Source organism: Sus scrofa, chromosome 17 (assembly GCF_054392235.1).
Source record: "Sus scrofa isolate SSC_HxYL_T2T_F1_AM1 chromosome 17, Sscrofa_HxYL_maternal_Yorkshire_Landrace_v2.0, whole genome shotgun sequence".
In the NCBI taxonomy this organism is placed as follows: domain Eukaryota; kingdom Metazoa; phylum Chordata; class Mammalia; order Artiodactyla; family Suidae; genus Sus; species Sus scrofa.
In genome coordinates, this window is record NC_139399.1 from 17,695,633 (window position 1) to 17,706,024 (window position 10,392).

The following is a 10,392-nucleotide window of genomic DNA, read 5'->3' on the forward strand; positions in this document are numbered from 1 at the left end:
TACAGCTCCGATTAGACCCTTAGCCTGGGAACCTCCATGTGCCACAAAGAAAAACTGAAATAGAGGAAACAGGAGCAATACCAAGAGCGGTGTCATTAGTCTGTTCTCCTGGTTCCCTAAGTCTTATTTCAGTATCAGACTTGCTCCCAGAGAGCAAAATTCCTGGGCTAATGTGAAGTTCCTTGCTTTTAGCAAAGAAATAGCCATGTGAATAACGTCTTCCTATCTTCCAGAAATTACAATTGAAGACGCTGTCAATTACGTGACCTATTATTTTCTTGATGAGGATCCCTGTAACAGTTTTTCTCAGAATCTAGTGCCAGTAAAAGTTGGCCTCTTTAAACATCTATGATTCATTTTTATCAAACAGACGAGACCATTCGCTTCCCCTTTTTCGCCTCTTGAGGCCATGGGTCTCAAGAGTCAATTACTGTCTTCCTGTCTCACCCCAGATTCCTGTAATATGGCCCCGGGTCTTTCCCTAAACAGTCTCTGATCTCCTTTTTATACCTCAAATGTTTCTATTTCACTTTATCTTAATTTAAAAAGCTACCCTAGGAGTTCCCACTGTCGCTCAGCAGGTTAAGGAACCAACATTGTCTCTCTGAGGGTGTGGGTTCAATCCCTGGCCTCCCTCAGTGCGTTAAGGACTTGGTGTTGCTGCAAGCTCTGGTGTAGGTTGCAGCTGTGGCTCGGATCTAGTGTTGCCTTGGCTGTGGCATAAGCCCCAGCTGCAGCTCCCATTTAACCCCCAGCCTGGAAACTTCCATATGCTTGCAGGTGTGGCCATAAAAAGAAAAAAAAAGCTACCCCAATGTGGGGAAGAATTAAGTAAAGAATAAGCACAGGAGTTCCCTTGTGGTGCAGTGGGTTAAGGATCCAGCATAGTCGCTGCTGTGGCTTAGGTTGATGCTATGGCACAGGTTTGATCCCTGGCTCAGGAACTTCTGCATGCCATAGGTGCTGCCAAAAAAAAAAAAAAAAGGAAGAAGAAGAAATAAGCAGATAATAGTAACTCAGGCATGTAGGACTAGCCTGGAATTCCCCATTTTTTAATTTATTTTTTATTTTTTATTTTTTTTGCTTTTTAGGGCCACACCCTCGGCATATGGAGGTTCCCAGACTAGGGGTCCAATCAGAGCTGCAGCTGCGGGCCACAGCCACAGCACTGCAGGATCTGAGCCCCACCTGCCATCTACACCACAGCTCGTGGTAACGCCAGATCCTCAACCCACTGAGCAAGGCCAGGGATCAAACCTGTGTCCTCATGGATACCGGTCAGGTTCATAACCCACTGAACCACAATGGGAATTCCTCATTTTTATTTTTGATCTCACATAAGAAGTCAGCTGCAGCCTGGGTTGGAATTCCCTCCCCAAGGCCAGCCACCTCCGTGTGCATATCCCACTTTCCACCCCACAGCCCCACCTTCGGAACAGGAGCTTCCCCACCTCCCGTGGGAGGGTGCCCTGGATTGGAGTGATCCCGACCTCTGGAGTGGTGGCATCATGAAATTGTGTACAAGCCCCACAGGCCCTGTGTTTAGAGGGATACTTAACCCACTAAGCAAGGCCAGGGATCAAACCCAAAACCTCATGGTTACTAGTCGGATTTGTTTCCCCTGTGCCACAACAGGAATTCCCCCCATTTTTTAAACACAGATGAGAATACAAATACAAAACACGTATCGGAACACAAATTCCTAAGTGAGGCGCCTAAGCCAAAGTGGTAATAAAGGCAAGAGTTGTGGTGTGCTGCGACTCTAGAACTTTATAAGCAGGGAATAGGTCAGGTAAGATCCAATCAAAATAGTAGTTGCCCAGGATAACTCCATGCTATTGGTACATGAACATATAGGGTCAGGCACAGTGCTGTGTAAGCTGCTTGTAGCCTGTGCCTTCAGAGGAAGAATGCTTCAGCCTTGAAGTCTGTAGTCTAGAGGAGACCAGCCAGAACACAAGTCACAGAATGACACGCTTTTATCAAAGTAGGGATGGGCACGGAGCGTGATGAAAGGGCCTAGGAAGGCCTCCAAAGAAACTACCAAAGCTTCCCAGAGCGGGAATGCCTGAGCCAGGACCTGAAACACAAGGGGAGTCAGCCGGGCCAGGGAGGGAAGAGGCAATGGCTGTTTGGAATGGAAATGCCCCAGGCAGAGGCACACGAGCATTCTAGGTCTCCAGCCAGTTGGGTGAGGCAAGAGCCTAGGATGGGAGTTGGGGGAGCAGGAGGGCCACTTCCAGTCTTACGGGGTCTCATAGGAGAGTGATAAGACTTATGTGACATAACCTAATCAAACTTAAAAGTTTCTGCAAGCAAGGGAAACCCTAAACAAAACGAAAAGACAACCCACAGAGTGGGAGAGAATCTTTGCAAGTGAATCAACTGACAAGGGATTAATCTCCAAAATTTATACACACCTCCTGCAGCTCAATACCAAAAAAACCCCAAATGACCTCATCAAAAAATGGGCAGAAGATCTAAACAGACAATTCTCCAAAAGACATACAGATGGCCAACAAACACATGAAAAGATGTTCAACATCACTCATTCTTAGAGAAATGCAAATCAAAACCACTCTGAGGTACCACCATACACCAGCCAGAATGGCCATCATCAAAAAGTCTACAAACAATAAGTGCTGGAGAGGGTGTGGAGAAAAAGGAACCCTAGTACACTGTTGGTGGGATTGTCAATTGGTGCAACCACTATGGAAAACAGTATGGAGATTCATCAGAAAACTAAACATAGAACTACCATTTGATCCGGCAATCCCACTCCTGGGCATCTATCCAAAGAAAACCACGACTCACAAAGACATATGTACTCTGATGTTCATTGCAGCACTATTTGCAATAGCCAAGACACAGAAAAAACCTAAATGTCCATCGACAGAGGAGTGGATCAAGATCTGGTACATATACACAATGGAGTATTACTCAGCCATTAAAATGAATGAAATCCCAACATTTTTAGCAACATGGATGGACTAGAAATTATCATGCTAAGTGAAGTCAGCCATACAATGAGACACCAACATCAAATGCTTTCACTGACATGTGGAATCTGAACAAAGGACAGACTGAACTTCTTTGCAGAGCAGATGCTGACTCACAGACATTGAAAAACTTACGGTCTCTGGAGGAGAGAGTTTGGGGGGGTGGGGGGAAGTGCTTGGGCTGTGGGATGGAAATCCTATGAAATTGGATTGTTATGAACATTATATAACTACAGATGTGATAAATTCATTTGAGTAATTAAAAAAAAGAGAAAAAAAGACTTATGTGACATATAAGTCTTACTGGAGTCTGGTTTACTCTGCTAAAAAAAAATTGAATGTTGCACCAAGACATTTGGGAGCCACTGAAGGACATTAAGTTCTGATATGATCAGATTTACATTTTATTTTTTATTTATTTAAAAAAATTTCATTTTTGTCTTTTTAGGGCCACACCCGCAGCATATGGAAGTTCCCAGGCTAGAGGTCAAATCCAAGCTGTGGCTGCTGGCAGCCATAGCAGCGCCAGATCTAAGCCGCGTCTGCGACCTACACTGCAGCTTGAGGTAATGCCGGGTCCTTAACCCATTGATCAAGGCCAGGGATCGAGCCTGCATCCCCCTGGATACTAGTCAGATTTGTTTCCGCTGTGCCACGACAGGAACTCCAAGGGGTTCTGATTTTTTTTTTTTTTTTTTTTTGTCTTTTTGTCTTTTGTCTTTTTGTTGTTGTTGCTATTTCTTGGGCCGCTCCCACGGCATATGGAGGTTCCCAGGCCAGGGGTCGAATCAGAGCTGTAGCCACCGGCCTACGCCAGAGCCACAGCAACGCCGGATCCGAGCCGCGTCTGCAATCTACACCACAGCTCAAGGCAACGCCGGATCGTTAACCCACTGAGCAAGGGCAGGGACCGAACCCGCAACCTCATGGTTCCTAGTCGGATTCGTTAACCACTGCCATGACGGGAACTCCTGGATTCTGATTTTAAGTGATGAAACTCATGCCAAATTAGCTTCAGGAAAAAGGAGATTTACTGGCTCCTAAAACTGAAGGTGGCAGCTGGCCTCCAAGGACCCCCCCCCCAAAACCACAGATTCAAACACTACTATGAGGGGCGTGTGTTTGTGTGTGTGTGTGTGTGTGTTCTCTCTTTTCTCCTGCTTCTCTACGCCCTTCAGCTTTATTCTCCCATGCAGATGGGGTTTCTCCCACATGGAAACAAAGCTGCAGGCAGCTACCCCATTCCAGGTTAGAAATCTTGCTTCCAGCTTCGTGGGTTTTTAAAATTAATTATTATTATTATTATTTTTTCTTTTTAGGGCCACACCTGTGGCATATGGAGGTTACCAGACTAGGTGTCCAATCAGAGCTGTAGCTGCAGGCCTACACCACAGCCGCAGCAATATGGGATCCAAGACTTGTCTGTGACCCACACCACAGCTCACCAGATCTTTAACCCACTAAGCAAGGCCAGGGATCAAACCCAAATCCTCATGGATGCTAGTCAGATTCATTTCCCCTGAGCCATAGCAGGAACTCCCAGCTTCATGGTTTTTTGTTTTTTGGTTTTTTTTGTCTTTTTTTTTTCTTCTTCTTTTTTTGCCATTTCTTGGGCTGCTCCTGCAGCATATGGAGGTTCCCAGGCTGGGGGGGTCTAATCGGAGCTGTAGCCACAGGCCTACGCCAGAGCCACAGCAACGTGGGATCCGAGCTGCGTCTGCAACCTACACCACAGCTCACGGCATCGCCGGATCCTTAACCCACTGAGCAAGGCCAGGGATCGAACCCAAAACCCCATGGTTCCTAGTTGGATTCGTTAACCACTGAGCCATGACGGGAACTCCCCAGCTTCGTGTTTTAAAGCCCCAGTGCCCACCCCCCTGAACCAAACACAGGCCCAAGCAGGAAACAGAGTATGGACCCATAAGTCTTTTCATTAACTCGGGAGCCTGGGAGAGATTGTTTCCTGATCTGTAAAAGAAGGATAATAATAATAATGCACCAGGTTGTTGTAAGAGAAAAGTGAGCTAAGGTATGGAAAGATTTTGGAGAATTCTAAAATAGTATGTACTGGCACTCCCTGGTGGCAGAGGGGTTAAGAATCTGGCTTTGTCACTTGTGGCTTGGGTCACTGTTGTACCGTGGGTTTGATCTTTTGCCTGCTGTGGACACAGCCAAAAATATTTTTCAAATGAAAATAGCATGCATATGGAAATGATTAATCCATTATTGCCTTCTACAGTCATGTACATGGATATCAAATCCCACTGGAAGATGGAGCCTGGTCTTTCTTTTTCTTCCTTCCCTCCCTCCTTTCCTCTTTCTTTCTTTCAACACAGCAATTCTGTGCCTTTGCTTTCTTTTTCCCCCTTGGCCTTGCCCACAGTACGTGGAGATTCCCTGGCCAGGGACTGAATCTGAGCCACAGCAGCTGCAGTGACATTGGTGGATCCTTAATCCCCTGCACCACAAGGAGACTCTTGCTTTTCTTTTCTTTTCTCTTCTCTTCTCGTCTTTCTTCTTTCTTTTCTTTTCTTTTCTTTTTCTTTCTTTCTTTTTCTCTCTCTTTCTTTTTCTTTCTTTCTTTCTTTCTTTCTTTCTTTCTTTCTTTCTTTCTTTCTTTCTTTTTCTTTCCTTCTTCCTTCATTTCTTTCTTTCCTTTTCTTTTTAGATTATTGTTCATAGGTGACAAGTTTGTTCTTTTTTTTTAGGGCCACCCCCGCAGCATATGGAGGTTCCCAGACTAGGGGTTGAATCAGAGCTGTAGCTGCCAGCCTACACCACAGACAGAGTTGCATCTGGGACCTACATTGCAGCCTGTGGCAATGCCAGATCCTCAATCCACTGAGTGAAGCCAGGGATTGAACCCTCATCCTCATGGATACTAGTTGGTTCTTAACCTGCTGCCCCACAATGGGAACTCCCTGCCTGGCTTTTCTTAATCACCAGTAGGTGGTTTGGCCAAGACTGGAAACAAGCCCTTTTGCCTCAGAAAATCGACTGTCTTTCCCCAACCCCATGCTGCTTGTCCAGCAGAATTATGTACTGGCCTTATGCTCTTCAGACAGCTTGCACTGCAGGCCACACTGCGAACCATCCAGTTTCCACCTGTGCTGAGCAGTGAGATTGCTTAGTTTGTGGGATGGCTTAGTTTTCTGCCCCAACTTTGGTTGAATGTGTCCTTCCAACTCAGATCTCTTGAGGGGGTAAAAGTTTTTAGAATCTTTCACACTTTGGCATCTTTGTGCTTGCACATGTGTGTTTCTGTGTTGAACAGATTTGGGAGCTTTAGGTGTGCAGATAAATGCACACGATCCTGATCAAAAGAGGTCTAAATAATCAGCTGAGAAACTGCCTTTCAAGTCTCCGTTAGCCCGGAGAGCAGTGCCAGGATCATGCTGAGCTAGATGCTTGTGTTAGCCAACACAAATGGAGAAAAACAAACTTACCCAACATAGATCAACTGAACACAGCAGAGCTTGCTGAGAATACCAAGAACAATAGGAAAAGAAATCTAGAAAAGCACCATCTGACTACTTTCTGTCCCCACCCCCCAAATAACGTGACACTTAAAATCATGGAAAAATGGGAGTTCTCTTGTGGCTCCGTGGGTTAAGACCCCGACTAGTATCTGTGAGGATGAGGGTTCAGTCCTTGGCCTCACTCAGTAGGCTAAAGGATCCGGCGTTGCCGCAAGCTGCAGTGTAGGTCACGGATGCAGCTCAGATCCTGTGTCTCTGTGGCTGTGGTGTAGGCTGGGAACTTCCTTATGCCACAGGTGCTGAAAAAAAAAGAAGAAAAAAAAAGAAAAAAAAATGGAAACTTAGGTAATAGAAAAATAAGCACAGCTGTAACAGACTGACATTAACCATAAAACACTCGGATCTTGCGTTGCTCTGTCTGTGGTGTAGGCTGGCAGCTGCAGCTCTGATTCGACCCCTAGCCTGGGAACCTTCATATGCAGCGGGGGCGACCCTAAAAAAAAGAAAAGGAGAAAGAACTTGTCACCTATGTACAATAATCTAAAAAGAAAAGAAAGAAAAAAAAGGAAGGAAGGAAGGAAAGACAGACAGACAGACAGAAAGAAAGAAAGGGGGCATCTATAAAATTATTAACATTGACACAAAGGCAAAAAAATCAAAGAGATAAAAAGCTTTATCATCTATGGATAAATGGGTGAAAACATCAAGAAGATGTAATAGGGCTGAGTGAGATTTCACATACCAAACGAGGTAGTGTTACAATAATGTAAAGCATAAGCTGCTGGAGAATACATGAATTTGGGGGAAAAACAATCATCATAGGAGATGTGACCTCTCCTTTCTCAGAATCTGAAGATCAAGGGAGAACTTCATTTGAACAAACTGAGAAAACGCTTGCTTTTTTAAAGAAAATGTTCAAATGCTAGCCAACAAAGAAAATCTCGATAAATGCCACATTTTCTGAATGCCAGAAATTCAACCCCATGTGGTCAGCAAGCTCACCAGTTTTATTCACTTCTGTACCTGAATACTATGTGCATTGTGTAGGGAGGCGTACATTGTGCACATAGTAGGGATCTGAAAGCGTTTGTTTCACAAGGAAGGATGATCCACAATATGACACAAAAACAACATGAAAATATTTATGCCCCAATATAATCCCTTAGCTATTTCAATCACTTTTCAATATAACTCTCTTTCCTTCCCTCCTTCCTTCCTTCCTTCCTTCTTGCTTTTCAGGGCTACACATGCAGCACGTGGAAATTCCCAGGCCAGTAGTTGTATCAGAGCTGAGCTACAGCACAGCTCACAGCAATGCCAGATCCTTAACCCACGAAGCAAGGCCAGGGATTGGACCCTCATCCTCATGGATATTAGTCAGGTTCATTACCACTGAGCCACGACAGGAACGCCACAAAAGAATTCTTTTGAGAATTTCTTTAGAGAAAACTGAAATGGAAATTAGAACCTATTTAGAGATAAATGGCAGTAAGAGTACTGTGTATCAAAATGTGCAGGGTTTCTGGAATTCCTGCTGTGGCACCGTGGGTTAGTGATCCAGACTGTCTCTGTGGAGGCATTGGTTTGCTTCCCAGCCCGGTGCAGTGGGTTAAGGATATGGTGTTGCCACAGCTGTGGCTCAGGTTGCAGCTGCAGCTTGGATTTGATCCCTGGCCTGGGAACTTCCATATGCCACAGGGCAGCCACAAAAGAAAAGAAAAATGTACAGGTTTTCTTTGTGGAAAATTTACACTCTTAAGAGTGTAAGGCATTTCTTGGAAAACACAAAAGACTGAAAATAATGAAATAAAGTATTCCACTGAAGAAAGCAGAAACAGAAAAAAATAGAAAAATAAAAGAGGAAATCTTGGAGTTCCCATTGTGGCTCAACGGAAACAAATCCAGCTAGTAACAATGAGGTTGCAGGTTCGATTCCTGGCCTTGCTCAGTGGGCTAAGGATCTGGCGTTGCTGTGAGCTGTGGTGTAGGTCGCAGACGAGGCTCAGATCTGCTGCTGCTGTGGCTGTGGTGTAGGCCGGCGGCTACAGCTCTGATTAGACCCCTAGCCTGGGAACCGCCATATGCCGTGGGTGTGGCCCTAAAAAGCAAAAAAAGAAAAGGGGGGGGGGGAATAAAATGGAAAGAAAAAAAGCAATGAACTAGACAAAAAGAAAATCATTGCCAAAAAAAGCTAAAGAGGAAAACCTCAGGTCTGACCATGAAAAAAATAGAAAACACAAGTAGAGTATATTAGGAAGAACAAAAGGATTGCAGAGAACATGGAATTTACTAAAAATTCAGAAAACACTATGCCTAACTTCATATCATTAAATTTAAAGTTTAGGAGTTCCCGTCGTGGCGCAGTGGTTAACGAATCCGACTAGGAACCATGAGGTTGCGGGTTCGGTCCCTGCCCTTGCTCAGTGGGTTAAGGATCCGGCGTTGCCGTGAGTTGTGGTGTAGGTTGCAGACGCGGCTCGGATCCCGCGTTGCTGTGGCTCTGGCGTAGGCCGGTGGCTACAGCTCCAATTGGACCCCTAGCCTGGGAATCTCCATATGCGGCCCAAGAAATAGCAACAACAACAACAACAAAAGACAAAAGACAAAAAAAAAAAAAAAAGTTTAGAGGAAATGGCTGATTTTCTTGGAAAATACAAAGGTGAAAACTGACTCAAGAAGAAGTAACGTCACCTTGGTCAGTCAGATATTCCCAAATACATTTTCCTAGTCTTTTCATTGATGATTTGTTTACAGTGTCCTTAGCCATACAGTATTTCTCCCACCCCCAAATTATACAAATATTCTCCTATAAATCTTTCATATACTTTATAGTTTTTTTTTTTAATTAAACTCTTCAGTTATCTTTGGTGTGAGGTAGGGGTCTACCTTTATTTTCTTCCAGCTAGGGAGCCCACAGTCATTTATTAATCTAAGAGCTCCTACTACATAATTTAAAAATATACAAAAGGCTTAGTATAGAAGTTGGCAAAAGTTTGGTATATGTGTTTCACTGAGAAGGAAATGGAAATGGCCAATATATGTAGGACAAAATATTACCTACCATTTTTTGCTTTGGCCCCGCCCCCAGCCAAGGCATACAAAGTTCCCAGGCCAAGGATCAGATCCAAGTTGCAGTTGCAACTAAGCCACAGACATGGCAACGCCAGACCCGTAACCCACTGTGCTGGGCCAGGGATTGAACCTGTGTCCCAGGACTCTTGAGATACCGCCGATCCCGATCCCGTTGCACCATGGCAGGAACTCCCTACCTAATATTTTCATGAACAAGGAATTCCCTGATGCCTCAGTGAGCAAGTTAAGTGCTTCACATTGCCACTTCTGTGATGTGGGTTCAATACCTGGTCCAGGAATTTCTGCATGCTGTAGGTGTGGCCAAAACAAAATAAAATAAGTAAAATTAAAATAATCAGGAGCTATTGTTTGTCGGCTATCATACTGGCAAATATTTAAAGTTTGATCATTTGGGGGAGTTCCCTGGTGTCTCAGTGGGTCAAGGATCCAGCAAAGTTACTGTTGTGACACGAGTTCAATCTGCATGTCCCATGTCTGGCCAAAAAAAAAAAAAAGTTAATAAAGTTTGGTCATTTTTAATGCTGGTGAAGGTGTGAGGAAAGGGCAATTCTTAAGGGTTGTTGGTGAAGTTAAAAATTTACACAGGCTTTCTAGAGGCAGTTTGGTTATACTTAGGATTTTAAATGTGTAACTTTGAACTAACAAACCTCATTCTAAATATCTGTAGAGGAGAAATTCTACAGGAGGTATGTATATAATAATGCTGGTTGGGGAGTTCCTGTGGTAGCTCAGCGGGTTAAGAACCCTACTAGTAACCATGAGGTTGCGAGTTTGATCCCTGTTCCCTCTCGGTGGGTTAAGGATTCTGTGTTGCCGTG